The sequence below is a fragment of the Onychostruthus taczanowskii genome, unplaced genomic scaffold, assembly GCF_017590055.1.
Source record: "Onychostruthus taczanowskii isolate IOZ18803 unplaced genomic scaffold, ASM1759005v1 scaffold38, whole genome shotgun sequence".
Lineage (NCBI taxonomy): Eukaryota > Metazoa > Chordata > Aves > Passeriformes > Passeridae > Onychostruthus > Onychostruthus taczanowskii.
The window spans coordinates 4,042,019-4,057,897 of NW_024501237.1; the positions used below are offsets into that span (position 1 = coordinate 4,042,019).

Below are 15,879 nucleotides of genomic sequence, written 5' to 3' on the forward strand. Positions count from 1 at the left end.
CAGGAGGTTATAGTAAGTAGCTGTGGGATTAGTGTTTGAGGAGGGTTACTTCCACTGCGACACATATTAAAAGCTACAAAGAAACAGGGATCACCTAACAGTCAGCGAGGTGACAAAAGCTCAAGGCCAACGCAAGTGGTGGTCCTGTGCCCTCCCTTAGACTTGCTCTGTTGACTGCTTCATGAGCCAATTTCAACTCACCAGTTTGGCAGAAAACTACTCACTCTGTCAAGAAATAAAAAAAAAAAAAATTGAGGCAAAGGAGACAGGAATGAGAAAACAGGTGGAATCAACAATCTGAGCCACCAATCTCCTCTAGTCTTTTGGGGTACAAAGTACATCATGACTTGTCAGTGAAAAACCAACTGAGGATTCTGTCTCCCATCCCAAACCCCACAATATACCACCCCTCTCAGGGAAGAGCTGGCCTGTGCAGTCAGGATGGCCACAGCAGTCAGTATCAGCTAGACTTCTTCAGAAGCCTAATCTGGGACATCTGTAGCTGGCTTAGCCCCCATATACTCTGATCCTAATTAAAAAAAACCTTTTCTCTAAAACTGGTAGGCAGCATCTTTCTAAGAGAAGAAGAGTTCTAAAGACCCAGAAATAATATCTTAACAGTGAGGCACAGTAATGAGCAACCATGAAAGTAGGAGAGCAGAGCAGTAGATCTTATAAAGTAATCAATAACAATGTTACATGTAAATAGTAATACACGTGTACAATAGTAAATTGTACACGTGTAAATAGTAAATACACGTGTACAATAATGCATGATATTTGATATTTGCTTACTATATATGTATGATATTTGCTTACTATAATTTAGAATTAGTTGATTCTAGCTGGATTTTACCAGTATTTCAGGCCCAGTGAGCTTAAGAACTTGAGGTATGCATGTGAAAAAGAACAAAATACACACAGCCTTAGTGGAGGGGAATGTTTTTGAAGATCATCTCTCAAGAGGTGCACCACAAAATAACAGCCTGCACAAAAAGCTGCCATCAGCGGACTTGATCCAACTTGATCACCAGATCCTGACTTCTCTACTCAGCCCTAGTGAGGCATATCTGGAAGGCTGTGTCCAGTTCTGGGCTCCTCAGTACAAGAGAGACATGGGGCTCTGACCCAGCTACAAAGGCATTTAAGGGACTGGATCATCCTTCTTAAAAGAACTGGCTAAGAAACTTACTCATTCAGCCTTGAATAGAGACAACTGAGAAGGGACCATAAAATAAAAGTATCTAAAGGGGGGGGGGGGCGGGCAATGTGCTTGCAACAGTTTTATGGAGGCTGAGCAAAATACCACAGCCAGACTTCCTGAAAGTTTCTTCCACAGGCCCTTACAAGCGTCCTGTAGTAACCTGTAGCTGAGGCTGAGCACACATTTCATAAAGCACAAGATACTGATCAGACTGACTTATACACTACAGGAAAATGGCCAACCTAAAACCTGGAGTCAGTGCATTAACATATCAAAGGAACACACCTCTTCCTCCTGATGTAAACAGAGAAGATGATAAACCATTTTCTACAAAACCAAACAATTTTTAGGCAGCAACTTCTGAGCCAGATTAAAGTTCCTTATCAGGAATTTCAGGCTTCCCTGTGTCTTTAAAACCCGCTATGATATCAGTTTTTGACTCTGGTAGATTATTATAAAGTAGAGGAAAAACTGTATGAACAGGAGTTCCACTGTTATTCCCACAGCTCTGCCGGAAATTGGAAACAGTATTAACAATCTGTGGTGGTTTAAATGGTTCATGCGCAAGTCTATCCAGAGAGATTCCCTGCACCTGGAATGGCAGTGTGTCCTTGACATCAGTGAACATTTGCCACCTACACACAAAGTTCAGCACAGCAATTAAAAATTCTACCTTTTGTTAGTTATAAAGAAGCTTTAAAACTCTTTAAAATTGTTTTTAGTTAGCCAAAATTTACTTTGATTGCTCATTTGTTTTTCTCTAGATAGATGTCTAACGCAATAGGCTGCTGCAGTGAGAAAATATCAACTACCAAATGATAATAGTGATGCTGGCACATCCAAAATAAGAAGAGCTAAAGATTATTCTCAAGACTTCTCTTATCTTTAGCATACAGAGACAAGACCTATCATGTCAGCCTACCTCATAAAGGAGGGAAAATATTCCAAAATTTCATAACATGGACCTTCAATGAAAATGAAACCTCAAGAAATTCTAGCAAACAATTTGCAAAAGCTGGCTACAACCATAAAAGTCCCTAAAGGAGGAATTCTAGTTTCCACTCTAGATCAAATTATTGTGGGAGAATCACATGAATGCCAAATATTCAATATAGTAATCCATAATATTTTAAAGCCATCCTTCAACAGCATCTAACTCCACGAATAAGATTTTATATCCTTTGGCAGGTCATTAATGAAACCTTCTTTAAGTTGCTTGTGAAACACAGAACTGGTGTCTCTATTAGGAAATTCTAAACAGAAACACAAAACTACCTTATCTTAAACATAGTCTAGCTGCAAAGCAAAGGCTCAGTTACTCATTTCCAAATGGCTACGTGCTTTCTGGTAGTTCAGTTCTCGGTCACAGGAGCCTCCATACCAAAACTGAAGTAATTATGAATTCTACAGTTTCTTAGGTCACATTTTGTATCCTCTAGGTGCCAAAAAAAAAAAAAAAAACCAAAAAAAAACCAAAACCAACCCCCCCCCCCAAAAAAAAAAAACCCACAGGAAAGCTTTGTTTTCTAATCTTCACTTCAGCCTGGTAACAAATAAAATTGGTGGTTGCTATATTTTGCATACCTGCGTTCTCTGGTCTTGAGCTACATCTGTAAACTGCCTGCTCTTAATGAGTGCCTTCATCAGCCAACAATTCCTCTTCATTAAGGCCTGCCCCTGACCTGCCACCTCCCCAGACCTGGGTGCAGTGACAGCTGTCTCAAATCTTTACTGAGACAAAATGCATTTTCATTGCCTGAAATGCACTGCAAACTTCAGCACTCACAACCCCAACAGTAAAAAAAGGAGGCAGGGGAATTCTCAAATATTCCTCACAATTCACAGCAGCCAAGAACAAAGTGATCCATTTGTGCTACAGATTATTGCACTGCTGATTAACCCTCAATAGCTGTGACCCATTTTAATGTGGCCTGTCATCTAAAACTGACAGGGTCACCACAGCAACATGATTTTTGTCACCCTTACAGGTGGAAAGGAAGCAGAGGAGAAGTTGCAAGCATCAATGCAGCTGGCAAAAGAAGTGAAAAAAGTATTCAAACATATCACTTTGTCGCATACAGACAATTTGCAATGAAAATAAGGAATTCCCTGATCACAACTGCAACTTGGCATTATGGCCTGGGAATGGATGTAAGTTTACGAAAGTTCTCATGTTACCTGAAAGACTAAAATTGGTCTAAAATCTCCACAAAAAAAACCCTGTAAATCACCTATTTTCTGAGCTGTGCATAGCAATTCTCAACTTTCCTAGGAGACAAGCCATTGACCAAAAGGCTAATTGAGGCACCAAAAGCAGGCTGCCTGATTACCTGCTCCTTCACCCATTCATTCCAAGGAGTTGCCCTCATGTGTTGTAGACACCATATAGGATCGTGCCCTTAAGCAATCCAGAGTAAATTTACCATAGCCATCAGGATGTATCAGAAAAAATTGTCTGCTAAGGTTGATAAATCAGTCAATTACCTGCTTCCTTGACTTTTATTCTTGTGTAAATGTTTTCAACCTGACATTAGCAATACCTATAAGAAGATGACCTGCATGTTGCCAAAACCAACTATTTAAATTACTAGCAAATCCTTAATTACTATAAACAAGGTTACAACAGGCTTGTTTAAAAAAGGTTTCTAAATACCAAAGTGATAGCTCCAGAAAATAAATCTCCCTTGCTGTCATTATTTGAGGCTGCTGGTTCCTCATCAACTCTGGCTCTGTGTAGGACCCCCAGAGCTGCCTCAGCCCACCCGAACACCACAGCAAGAGCAGCTGCTGTCTCTCCATCCCTACTCCTTGCCTGGCTGAGCACAAACACAGGGCAGGAGGTTCCCAGTCTCTCCAACTCCTAGTTGGAGAGACTGGGAACCTTCCTCCCGAAGCCATGCACTCCCCTCATGTCTATAATATAGGGAGAAATCTTGAACATACAGAGAAAATAAAGACAAGCAAACACTACTGAAGCACTGCAATTATTGATTTAATCTTCAAGGCAGAGCTGCTTCAGGGCCCCTGGTGGGAATCTAAAGAACAGTCCAATTCTCACAGGTGGCAGAAGAGTGTCAAAAATCTACAGGCCATGGCCCTTGCCAGTGAGCTGATTTGGGCTAAAAATGGAATAATAAACTTATGGCACGGTAGATGCACATGATCTCAGGTAAAATTTCCCTCTCCATACCTCCTCTCCCACTGGTAATAGCAAGAGATTCCCAGAACAGGAGAACAGAAACTAGCTAATGCACAGATGCTGAAACCAAAAGAATATTTATATGTATCATCCTTCTTCCTCTACACACAGAAATTACTAAACACAATGGCCTGTGCAATAGAACTGGTTTCCTGTATCTTTTCAAAGGCATAGTCAAGTTTTGAAATTGAGAGGTGACAAACTGTGACCAGGGTTTGTACAGGGACAGACTGATGCAAACCTAGCACAGCTCTGATACTCGAGGCAAGCTCTATTAGAAGTTTTCAGTAGCACCACAAAACACACAGCAGGATCCAGAACACATTTAAAGAAGCATTTTTTCCAACTTTTTCCCCACTGACCTCTGCCCCTCCAAGGGACAACTGCCCTACAGATACACAACCTCAGTGGCTTATCTCAGCTTCCCCAAGAAACTACTAAGTGTATCTTTCCTACAGGACCTAACTAGAAAACAGGCTCTCATTTAGGCTGAAACCATTTTTTTGTTTGGTCATATGCGCCTAGAACAGCGGGTTAACACCCTGGCTTGTACTCCTATGCACTGTACATAACCAACAAAGGTGGAGGAAACAATTTCCTTGTCTCTCATGCACAAGGTAATCTTTGAGAGCACTTTCTGATGTCTTACTGCTGCCACAGAAAATAGAAATTCAGGAGACATTCGACTGAAAGAGTAATCAGAAGTCCTACAGAAGAACATGGTACTTTTGATCTGCCTTCTCCACTATCACTGTCTAATTTCCTAAGGCAGGCCAAAAATGTCAGGGATGATACAAATGGCAACCTTTACTTTTCCTCTCCACTCCAATGCTTAAAGGCATGTTGTATCTTCTCTTGAACCAGTTCCAAATAACTTCTCTTTCTATTAACTTCTGAAACCACCAATAGCACTCAGGATATCATACTCATAAAGTGCTGCTATTGCCAAAATGAAAAATAGCTATTTCTTTATCCACTTTCCTACCTTTTCCTGACTAATCTTCTTCAGATGGCATAGAAACCTTATCATAAATACTGACTGGCAAAGGGTGAAAAAGAGAAGAATTATCAGCAATAAAAGCAGTGATTACACCACAAGTGTTTTTGAAGAAAAAGAAGAAAAATAGATCTCATCAGTGCATTATTACCATACAAGGATTAAAGCTGAAAAAAACTGTGTGTGAAGCTCTGCCCATAGGTGTGAAGATTCTCTAAAGAAAACTTCCTGTTGAGCCACAAGGAAAAAAAACCCAACCAAACAAGCACCCAAAAAGAGAGATCTAATGTCTGTATACTATCTTGCTGAGCCTCCAAACATCCCCACAGTGATCATATACCCCAACAGCTCTGTCATTGCAATCTAGAGCTCCTGGACTCAAAACTGTTTAAGGAACACAGTTACCGCTTACAGCACCAGTCAAATAGCAAGAGAAAAACAATCTTAATTGTGAAGGGAGGTTTTCATCTGCCAGGCACAAGGTTAACCCAGGTAGCTTCTGGGGAATGCAAAAGAACACTCTCTATCTGTCTCTCTATTGCTGCAGGTGTCTGGCTAGCTGCTCTTCACAGAATGGACATACTGGAGTTTGAAAAACTGTCAAAGAACTGGTTGTGTTTGCCTATCTTGATAAGATGATGTGCTGTTGCACATCCTGACCTAAGCCTACTTTGACTTTTTTGGCTAGGTCATTATTTCCTTCTCTGAGCATGAATAAGACATCTCAGTTTCCCAGCAATCCCTGTGGCATCCTGGCAAAAGCAGTTCATTTCACTGAATTCAGAAGAATAGTTACCACTACATAGTCAATAATCCCAACACTTCTGTCAGATTTCCACACAGGACCAGGCTTTCTCCTGTCAGATACGTGTGTATGTGGCAGAGGAGGAACACAGCACGAGCTCAGACTGTCCCTTGTGTTTTCTAACCCAGCCTCAGCCTGGAGATCAGCTTAGCAGCAGCAGCTGGAAATGGCTCTTAACAAGCAGTAAGTAGATCAGAATGCATTCCAGCTGTGGTTTCATCTCTAACCCTTTCCATCTCTAATGCACAGCCTACTCCAAGCTGCAGTGGTATGAAGATGTATGAAATAATAGGATTATTCCTCTCCTAGAAACATCCCCATGCAATAAGAATCCTCATCTGGGAACCTAGCACTACAAGGGAGATCAGAAGAAGGCTGCAAAGATGGCCCATTCCTGATAATAGACATTATATTCAAATTTGAAAATAATGTTAAGGGAATTCACTGAAGTCATCTTAAATTATTCTAAATATTGAAGTCAGAAAGGTAGCAACAACAAACACTGTGAACTTTCTTTCCCTTTTACCAATACACAGAAAGAGAAAAAGCCACATTAAGCACTCAAAACATTGGCTCTTGGAAAGGGATTTTTAAAATACATGAAATTGTTGCTTTAGAACACATTTATTAAAGATGTTCCAGGGATCAACAAAGTAAAAGAAACAACAAAGTCAACTAGAAATCCCTGTCATCTTAATATGCAGGTGGCAATAAACAGAACATGGGAAGCCTCAGATCAAGGTGCTACAGTGCCTGTAATTATCCCTACTGTGCTCACAACCCCTATCAAGAGGTCACAAAGCAAGGGGAGGAGCTCACAAACTGTGTGGATGGCAATATTCAACCACAGCAGGTGACAACAGAGCACCTGCTTTAACAAAAATCCCTTTTTGTTTTAACTAGTTTCTGTTTATTTTTGCTATAAGCAACTTCTCCTGCTCGATTTCTAGTAAATAATGGGCTCCTCATTTACCATTTTACTCTGCCCCATTACTCACCCAAGGTGTTTTGTTCTCATTAACCTTCCAACTGGTTCAGAAACAAAAAGTTTAGATTTCAGATACTGAAATTATGCCTGTTACAGGAATCTAGTTGCCTATAATTCCATTTTTTCCTCTCTCCCAAAATCTGATTAAAACACGGCAAATTATATTCCCTGAGTTTCTAGTTCCTCCCACAAGGATGATATTATAGTAAGGTATCTAAGGGAAGTTTCAAGAAGTGTTTGTTTTGTCGTGCTGTGTTTGCTACCAAAGACAGCTGCTTTCTCTGTCCCTGAGAGGACTGCTTGGGGTTAACAAACAAAGCCCAATAAGAGAGGATTAGGAAGCTACTCAAAGTGGTAGGAGAGCACACAGCAGTAGACCATGTGGAATAGGCACTCCCCAATCCCAGACACATGGTTTTACACACTACACCTCAGCTTTCCACCTTAATTCAGAGGTCACATAATTAATGTGCAAGCATTCAATCAGAAGCAGACATTCCTCAAACCTTACCTTATTTTAAAGAAAGTTTGGATTCTGTGCCAAGCTCCCAGGACAAGAAACTACTGCTATGGCTACTTAGGGCACAGGCACAGCAGAAATGACAGCAATGTGTTTTGACATTCTGTGTAAAAACCCACCTAAAATTTCAATAAAGGAGAATAGCCAGAAGTGAAGAGGAAGTTTCACATTCATGTCTAATCCACTCCTCGGTTTTTCTGCTGAACAAACAAACAGGTGTGACGGTGGTAGTGGAATTTGATTTTGTTTTTCCAAAGCGCATTTCTTGGCTAAGAACTCTGTGGACTTTACCAAGAACTTTTATGCAGGCCAGTAAAAGCCTTCAAAGACAACAACTTGGATTCTCCTGAGAGCGTGTCCATACTAAATAACACAGTGCTACGTGGTGATATCTGAGCCAACTGGAATATACCCACAAGTAGTAGAGCTGAATTAACCTGGGTACACTGCTGTGATAACAGCCTCCTGTACACAAGGCAGCTTATTTAGAGCTTGCTTTGTTATCTCAGTGTGGCACGGCACTGTGCAGGAAGACAATATAAACCATTATGATGAAGCATATTTAGGTCTTACGGGCAATGTTCAAGTACCTCAAGGTGGGCAGAAGAGCTCCCTTCAGAGTTATTCACTGTGCAAAGAACTCCCTTTGGCAACGCAGAATTGACGAAAGGATTATGTCAGCCTTTCCTTTCCAGAAGGAGGAGCAGGGTCAGAGCCTGGGGGCAGCAGAAATTGGAGCAGCTCTAGGCTGTTATGCTTACTCTGGTGCCTGAGAAGGGCTCCTCATCAGCTCGAAGGGCCAGAGAGGTTGATAAGAGGAAGTTCTGCTCCAAACACATAAAGAAATGGGTCCTACTCAGTCATTAGTTGCCAGGTCTAGATTTGGCACAGTGGTTTATAAAGGGAGAGACTCTGGCTGTGCTTCAGGAAAGCACACAAACACAGCTACACCACCAGCTGCTGTCTAAATACACTTGTCTGCCACCCTCTCTGTTCCTTACTTTGCACTCCAGATAATGATCATCTAGTTGAGGAAGATCTGTTCGTATTTTAATTTTTGAGATGAGTAATTATTTGTCCTACTACACAAATCAAAGTGAAGTCTAGAAGCTTGCAAAGAATTTGTGTTCATTAAAGTCACACATGGGGATTATTCATTAAGCTAAATACACAGTAAAACCAGCAGCTCTTTTAATGCATTTTTCTAAAAGTTACTTGCCCTGATACACAATCTAACAGGCACCAAGATTCGGGACACATCCAAAACATTCGTTCAAAATAAGAAGTTGTAACTTTAAAGCAAGCTTGTGCCAATTCTTTTCCCTTTCAGAAACTTTCAGATAAAACTTGAGACCATGCAGGAAAGAATTATTCCACCTGCATAGAAAGCCCTGCAACAGAGGAAACCACATCCAAGCTGCAAACCCCAGATGAGGGCCAGCAGAGCTACAAACACTTCTTGAGGAAGAGAATTCTTAGAGTAGGGCCATGCAGAATTCAAAGAGATAAGGACAGTAGTTCAACTTTGAGTTGCTTCAAAAATGTTATTTCTACCCTAGTGAGAGCACCCCAAATAAAAGAAAAACAACAGTGCAGACGTATGGAACCTAATTTCATTTGCTGAAACTGCTGATTATACCACTCATTAAAATACTGCTACCACTTGGTAACCCTTTAATTTTTAATGGGATTTATTCTAAACAGCAACTAAATCATCAGTCTCGCATGCAACCTTCTCTCTCCCAGTCTGCTGTGCTATCAGCACTAGTCACTCTTTCCCCTCTGCTCCCAATCCTGTTGTCTAAGTACTGAAAATAATGAGGGAAAGGACTGTTTCTGCAGTCCAGTTTTTCTCTCTTCACTGAATGTTTCCCAGGAAAAAAACCCAAATATGACTTTTTACTTAAATTACCCTAACTCAGACTCTGTGTGAATTCTTAACCTGCAAAATGGAACAGCCTCATCTTAGTGTTAGGCTTAACTTGGAACTCCAATACTCAGTATAATTACACCACAAACAGGGAAAACAAGGAAATCCCTTGAAATAAATTTCAAGACATATCAAGGAATAGAGCTAACTCCTAAGCTGTCAGGTTTAGACAGGACATTCAAAATATTTGGTGTCTAGACTAAGAAGGATACCAAGCAAGGAAAAGAGAAACTGTGTTTGGGAGCATAACAGTACCATAAAGGTCACTGTAAGTCTGCAAAAAAGAAAACCTGAAACAAGCTTTCAAGTGAGCTTATGGGTACAAGTTGCTGAATCCTCCACTGCAGTAGCCACAACCCAGTGTATAAGTGCAGCATTGATGCTGTCTGTACCCTAGAGCATGTATCCCTTCAAATGAAGTATGGGTCTGAGTTTTATTATTTAACTACATTTAAAAAAGAAAATCCCTGGAGAAAGGGGTATTATCCACCTTTTTGAAGGTTTGGGTTTTTTTTTCCCTTTACCCCAATATAATTTATTATTCTTCATGCCCATATCAATACATAACATATATTGTTCAGAGAACAAAAAAACGTTTTACTTTGGGGGGCAAAAAGAGAGAGGAAGAAAACTCCCCCCATCCCCATGAAAACTGGATTTTATTACATACTGCTGGCTATTTTGCAGTCCAGGTATTTTGTATATTATTATTATTGTTGAAAGACATATGGTACTTTAGCCTCCAAACATCCTGGAGGGATTTGTATGCACAAACCCAAATGATACTAATCATGTACCATGAATAGCAAACTAGGCAACAAAAAACTAGGGAAAAAACCCAAATTGTTATTTAGAAGATATACTCTTAAAGAACTCCAGAGTCATGCTTGAAAAGCTGAAATAGTAGAAGGATTCCAAACACAAGACGCATCAGCTCTCCTTAACCATCTGAACTCATGTCTATATTATGATTTCTTTGCAATGTGAAAGGGGAAAAAAAAAGTCCTCTACACAGTGCTTCATGACAAATTACATGCCTTGTGAAGCTTCATGTTAGAAACCCTTTTAACTTCCAAAAAGTCCTCTTTTGTAGGTCATGCTCTCATTATCTTGCTCTGGGATCTGGTCTGATTAAATTATAGGAAATTACTAATACTTCACTTTGAACAGCCAGCTCCTCCTGGCTCCTCTTCTTCCTTCTTTTTTTTCCTACACTTAATTCCTCCTACTCCTGCCTTCTTACATATGAAAAAGACAACAATCACTCTGCTAGAAAGATTAAGTCATACTCATTCTTCATCCACTTTAAAAGTAAAAATGCGTTCTGTCCGCATGCTCTTACATTTCCCATTCCACTGCTCTCCCTGCTGGTTTGCTGTTTGGCCAACTATAAGGTCTGTGGTTTTGTTCTAAATCTTTGGCACCCCTACCCCCTCTAAAATCTCACTCATAAGATCCTAAAGACTTAATTAACTTAATGAGCACAACACTGACTCTTTGGTAGCCCAATCTATACTCCAGTGTGGTTTATCCATATTTTGTACCATCAGACAACACTAAGACATAGTCTACCATTGATGTAGACAATATAGACATTTAGACATTCATCACTGAATGATCTTGTAAAAGTGACTTAGTTAGCATTAACAAACAAAAAAATCAGCATACAAATTTAAAGAGACAGACTTTACATGTCAGAAAGGGTCCCCACAAAGGGAGAAGGTATTTTTGAAAAATCTGTGAGGACTTAATTAGCACAAGATGGACAAAATGAGAAAAGTATTTTCAGATGGAGTAATGGAGTTGTTACTCAATCCACCAAAAGGCTACTGTTTATTTGAGAGGTGCATTACAACACCACCAGGACAATCATAATGAGAGCATTGAAATTATTAACCTCATCATACCAAGAATAATAATTTTCCCTATGTGGATTCTCTTGTGGACTATGTGCCATATCAAGATCCCTGCAGTGGTAAGAGGTCAAAAATAGTAAGCATGTTAGAAGAACAAATAAAACATGTTAGAAGAATAAATAAAAGGTTCCCCTTATACATGCCATGTGTGCTAGTAAAGTAAAAAACTCATCTGAAAGAGAAACATTCCTGCTCCTGGCAAAAGTGTTTTGTCTTGGAGGCAACTCTTAAATACCAAATAACAGCAAAAGCACTCCTGACATTGGGAAGTCTTTTGAAAAATCCAATCAGTGCATCCTCTCTTGCTATCAGAAAGTATCAGATGAAGAGAGCTGCAGAAATAAAAAATGAAGGAAGCTCTAAATCACTGTTAATTTACTTGTTTGACAACATTTTTTTTTCCTCTGATATAATCAAGCAATAAAGACACAATATAAAAAGGCTTCACAGAGTTCAAGTGGTTTTTTACTGTATAGAAACAGCTGAACACTTCAACACAGTGTCTGGAACACCCAACACTGTACCTGACCATGAAAGGAAGAAGAGTTACACCCGCTTATAGTCAGATATCCAGCTTTTGATATGGAAACTAATACTGTATCAATTCTGCATCTCCTCCTTTAACAAATCCAGCAGAAACTGCCACTGCAGTTTGTCCTGCATTGAACACATTCCTCAGGAACTAGCAGCAGTTCAAACTTCTCAATGTAGCATTTAATTCTGCCTGAGACTGTAATAAATGCAAGCTTTGAATAAATGGAATTGTGGCATTCATTCGCAAATTGCATTGCTGACAAGCCTCCGAGACAGAACCAAACCCCAAGGAGTATCGATTGCTGCACTTAAGGCAACGTAGTGCTCTAGATCTTAAACATTTACTCGAGTGCCTGAAGACTTCCTAAAACTTTTACTTTTCAGGCTGAGCTCTTCCGTGTCACATCGAGCAGTTCAGAGGTAGCAGACTTTCAGGAATCCTCAGTAAAGAAAACAACAGCCTGAGGTAGAATGAAAAGTGAGGCAACAAGGAGAAGAAAGACAGGGTTGTGTTTATACATATATTTTTAAAGATTCTTATGCTGAGTAAGTGAAAAACAAATATCTAACTGCTAAAGTAGCTGAAAGGGAAAAAAACTCCTAACACACATACACACAGAAATTAGCAAAATTCTTTAAAACATTCAAGTGGAAGTGAATTGACTTGCCCAAGTTAGCCACATCCAAATGTAATCCTAAGACACACATGTACTGGGCAAAAATTTAAGTTATAGACTCAATTCTGCCATTGTAAACCAAGTCCACACAGCTGCGGTATTTCGTTTGGGTATGAACAAGCCATTGTCTGTCAAGGAACATCTAAAATCCTTTCCTCATTCATTTGTATCTTAAATTAAGAAAGATGCACTTCCTTTTGTGTTTCACAGTGTGATTGAAGACATTCTGCTGGCATCTGTGACTAAACAGTTCCCCAAACTTCACTTTGGACTCAAAACCTCCACTTTACAATACATGTAAATACTGGAGCCTCAAAGAGCCCATCCATCTGACTGAACCCCGAGGTTCATCCTGCTTTGAGCAGGGGGCTAGGCCAGACGACCTCCAAAGGACCCTCCCAACTAAATGATGTTGCAAACAACTCCAATGACTGACAGCTCAACCTAACTCTGCCATTATGAGCAGATGCCACCCAAACACATTATTACCGTAGCTAATAATATCAACCCCTCTCTTCCCTGAAACACTGAGGTGTCAGTATCTAGCAGCTCTCTTGGAACTGAATTAAACTCTTGCAGCAGCCTGGTACATCTCCAGCAAAGTCTTGTACAGAGAACTTCTTCACCATCACATGTTTTTTGGCAGTGCACTCTTCTCAAGTGAAACTACCTGCACATGTAGGTGAGGGCTGTCCCCCCTGTGAGTGGAGTCAGTGGGCAGAAGTAGAAAATCAGGGTGCTAGTCAGCAGGGACAGCAATCCTCAGGCGCTCTGCAGGGTGCGTAACAATGCATGAGGAATTAACGAAGGCCTGCAAACCCTGAGAACAGGGCTTCCTACCCAAGCTGCACTAGAGCAGACAAGGACCTGCCAAGCTAAGTTACATTTGCTCAGTTACACTGTAACACTCACAAATTATTCTGTGTATCGACATCTGACTGTTTATTTGCAAACAATTGCTGCAGAAGCCGAAATATCCCAGGGAGGTTTGGTAAGATGCTACATCACTTAGGTGTCCTGGAGAGCATTCACGCACCAGCAGCAACCTGTAACATGACTTGGGAGTGAATCACAGCACGGTGCCCTCAGTGGGGCAGAGTCAAGGTTGAGCACAGCAGCTGACAGCTTTTTCTGGGATGCGCATGGGGCACTTTACATTCTTCTGCCACCATTAATACTTCAACATGAAATACACCCTCTGTCCCGCTAAGAAATGTATTGCTGAAACCAGTGAGAATCAGATAATAAAAACGTATTTTACACTGAGTATCCATTAATGCAACGTGTTGCTAAAAAAAAAACCCCACAAAACAACAACAACAAAAAAATCAAAAAAACCCCCACCCAAACCAAATAACTATTTGCATCATCTGCAAAATTAATTCCAAGGTATTTTCTTAATCTAGAACACTATTATTCTGAATTATCCAAAGTATTATTACTACTGTCAGATAATAGCTTTTGATCCAGTGCAATCTAGTTGCAAAAGAAATTAAAATAAATAAATCCCGCTGAAAGGTAGCATTCGTGTGGGACGAAGGTGGGTGCGCCTTTCACACACCAGGAAAAAAACCAAAAACAATCCTCCTCCCATGAACTGAACTAAAAAATTAATCCGAAAGAAGTATAAATTAGGCCGTGTATTAAAAAAAAAAAAAAAAAAAACAAAATAATAACACACGCCGAACTCTATGTGCACAATGAAGGCAATTGTTCCTCGGCCCAGAAAAAGCCGTGACTTCCCCCGGCGCGGCGGTCAGGAGGTCGGGGCCGCGGGCGGCCTCAGCCGCAACCCGGAGGCGGGGGCAGCGCAAGGCCGGGCCCGGCGGAGCCGAGCCGAGCCGAGCCGAGCCCGGCCACGCTCTGCGGGAGGAACCGGGGCTGCTGGCTCAGCTCCTACGGCGAGCGGACCGCCAAAGGGCTATGCGGGGGCAAACGGCAAGAGGAAGGGAGAAGGAGGGGGAACCCCTAAAACCAACCTCGAACATCAACCTCCCCGAAGCAAAGCCCACCACAACTCATGCCCTTGCCTCAAGTCGGCAGGAAAGGAAAAGGGGGGACAAATCTTTGCGGGGTTGCAAGTGCCTCCCCCTCGCCCCCAGCCTGCCGCTCCCCGCGCCCACATCTCCCATCCCGGCGCGGGTGCCGGTGCGGGAAGGGCGCGGGGAGCGCTGCCCCAGCCCCTGTGCCCGCAGAGCGGAGCGGGGGCCGGGCCGCGCTCCGCCCGCAGCGGCGCCCCGCGGGCAGGGGCAGGAGCCGCCCCGGTGAACTCCCGGTGACCGAGCCCGGCTCCGGCACCGGCGGCTCGGCTCTCGCCCTGCCCCGGGCTCGGCGCGGAGGGGCTGCAGGCACGCTCCGAGCAGATGTGTCGGGCACAGACAAATGACCCCTCCATCCACCCCACGCTCTCCTTAAAGCGGCTCTGGGGCCATGCAGGGGCAGGGTATTTTTAGGTCCCTTCCCCTCCTCTCCGCCTCCCTCTCAATAGCTGCCGAGCGCTGAATACAAGAAGAGGGGGGAGAGGGAGCGGGAGAAAAGTTAACTGTTTTGCAAAGAGGGGAGAAAGCAGGCAGGAAGGGGGAGGGAGCGATCAGGAGCAGGGCAGGGTGAGCCGTGTCAGGGGATGTGTGAGTGTGTGCTTGTGTGTGTGCGAGCGCAGTGGGTGCCCGCGGGCGGAGGATCGGATGCACTTTAGCCCTGTGCTCTGCTGCTCTCGTCTGGGGCAGCGCCGCCGAAGCCTGAGTCTCGCCTGGCTCGCCTGACCCTTCATTTCACTGCGGCCAGGAGGAGCCCGGAGCCCGCCGCCGCCTCCTCTCCCTGCTCTGCAGGGACCTCGCCTGCCACGGTCTGCCTCCCCGCCGCCCCCTCCCACGCCGCCGCCGGCGGCCACGGCCCCCTCCGGGGTGGCCCCGGGGTCGGTGTGGGGTGCCCCGCCGGCCCCCTCCGCTGCCGCTGCCCGCCTACCCCCCGCTCCCGGGCCGCCCAGCCCCGCCGCAACCTTTAGCCGGGGACAGACCTCTCGGCTGGTTCCGCACAAGACGCCAGCAGCCGCTTCCCCTCTCGCCGCCCTCCCCTCCCGTGCTTAGCCCCCCTCCCCACCCCAATAAAA

The 15,879-nt window shown here is 42.9% G+C and overlaps 1 protein-coding gene across 3 annotated transcripts in view; it reads right to left on the reverse strand.

Moving 5' to 3' along the window:
- The window catches only part of ZNF827 (zinc finger protein 827), a 99,529-nt gene that overhangs the window by 83,070 nt on the left and 580 nt on the right, over positions 1–15,879 (reverse strand). The gene's annotated exons all lie outside the window — the stretch shown is intronic.